This window comes from Drosophila melanogaster, chromosome 3L (assembly GCF_000001215.4).
Source record: "Drosophila melanogaster chromosome 3L".
Classification (NCBI taxonomy): Eukaryota; Metazoa; Arthropoda; class Insecta; order Diptera; family Drosophilidae; genus Drosophila; species Drosophila melanogaster.
Genome location: NT_037436.4, coordinates 23,730,790 through 23,732,701, shown reverse-complemented (window position 1 = coordinate 23,732,701; position 1,912 = coordinate 23,730,790). Strand labels below are relative to the sequence as shown.

The following is a 1,912-nucleotide window of genomic DNA, read 5'->3' as shown; positions in this document are numbered from 1 at the left end:
TTTACTATGACAAAGTGTCACAATGTATTTATGCAAAGTTATACCCATTCTTTATTTGATAGGTGGGGTAGATATGCTACAGTATAAATCAATGGTGAACTTACTCAGGTGGGTCCATTTCAATAGACCAATGTCAAGTCCTTAATATATGTCGTAAACACAAATGCAAACCAAAAATTGAAACCGGCACTATAAAAATTCAGCAACCAATAGCAAAAAAATCCTAGGTGTAGCCCTGAACAATAGATTTAACTGGGCAACTCACATAGGCAATCTAAGAGACAGCCTCTGTAAACCTCATCATGAAAAAAATACAACACCAACACTTCCCTTATACAAATAACAAATTCGATCTTAATCTCCAAATCTCTATGCAACTCCAACCAACAACCTAATAATCGAAGGAGGGAACTTCTAACAGGCAATCTTTCCCCAAAAACGTACACTCTTACGACAAACCCCTCAGAAAACTTGTTAAAACACCCAATAAAAAATTTAAACAACCCATCCCTATAGACCGGATAACGCATCACTCTGAAAATACAAGAAATCCAGCACACACGCCATAACTTTTAAACAACTTTTTCAATTTCTAAAAAATCTGAACCGATTCCCTTCTATTCCTCTGCCCTAAAATCCTTCATCAATACCAATAACAACTCATACCCGACAATCATTAGAAACCTGTTTTTGAAACACTTCTCTAAAAAACTCATCTGGATCCCAAGTCACATTGGAATTACAGAAAACGAAAACGTCGATAAAACAGCTAAAGATGTCCACATGTACCCCCTTGTATACTGTCCAAATTACAACTCCAACGACATCTCACAGAATATTACAAAATACGTTTTCTCCAAACAAACAGAACTAGACATCAACATTACTCCTTGGTACAAGCGTGTCCTTTCTAACCACATCAAATTTCTCTTACAACACCACATTACACAATAGGAAAAGTCAAATCCTTATAAACCGGCTCATGCTTGGACACACCAACTTCACTAATGCGCCTTCCAGTTTGAAAGATCCCTACCCAACCCATGGTACCATCATCACCAGTTAGACATTAAACACATCATCTCGTTACGAGGAACATTTTCTGCTCATTCAATTAGCCCACACAATGCCATTGCTAACCCAACAATCAAAAACATCCAAAAATTATAAAAATTACAAATTACAACTTATCACAAAAAAATTTTAAAATTGTAAAAGCATTGTCTGCTAATGCTCCTAGATCCTAGTTTGCTCCAAGTTAGCTTTATAAAAATAAACATGAGAGACTGCTATAGTCGAGGTCTCCGACGGAAGAGGACAGGAAGAGACCTGTTACTCAGCTAGTGTGAATGGGAACGCGAAATTTCATAAATTTTCTGGGATATGAAATCTCGACGTTCATATCTGAACTAGTCTTCTGCATGAATGTAGTAATTTCTAACTTAACAAAACTGTACGGTAGTGCACTGTTCTCAAAACTACTAACTAAACTAAAGGGTAGTCCCCGGATCGCAACGACCCTTTCAGGAGGAACTCCAGGCTTTCGAGATCCCCCACTAGTGTAGTCGGTAACCCGAGGGGTGAGCAAGCAGGCCCCCAGCCGCCTTTAACTAGAGACTGCAGTGCTGCTGTTAATCTCTTTCCAGGCATTTTATTAAGTTTAATAATTCGCTTAAAGCACGTTTGATCAACAAAATTTCACAAGCAAAGTCAAAAAATTTCAATAGAAGCATTGTAAAAAGCAATGCAAAGCCAAAAAAAACGGAAAAATTGTGTTCGTTCAAAGAAAAGAGCAAAACAAAGTAGGAAAATAAAAAAATTCCGTTTAATTAAGCATGGAACCCTTAATTTTTACCCTTAAAGTCAAAAATTCGGAATAGTTCGGAATACTCACATAAGAACAATTGCCACC

The 1,912-nt window shown here is 37.2% G+C and overlaps 1 long non-coding RNA gene across 1 annotated transcript, besides 4 other annotated features; it reads left to right on the top strand.

The window, feature by feature from the left end:
* Positions 1-81: part of a mobile genetic element that runs on past the window's edge.
* Positions 82-524: 443 nt separating this feature from the next.
* lncRNA:CR45736 (long non-coding RNA:CR45736) lies at positions 525-1,088 on the top strand. The gene has a single exon (NR_125057.1). It is a non-coding gene; the product is annotated as a long non-coding RNA:CR45736 (long non-coding RNA).
* Positions 1,089-1,280: 192 nt separating this feature from the next.
* Positions 1,281-1,385: a mobile genetic element.
* Positions 1,386-1,495: 110 nt separating this feature from the next.
* Positions 1,496-1,632: a mobile genetic element.
* Position 1,633: 1 nt separating this feature from the next.
* Positions 1,634-1,873: a mobile genetic element.
* Positions 1,874-1,912: the final 39 nt, after the last annotated feature.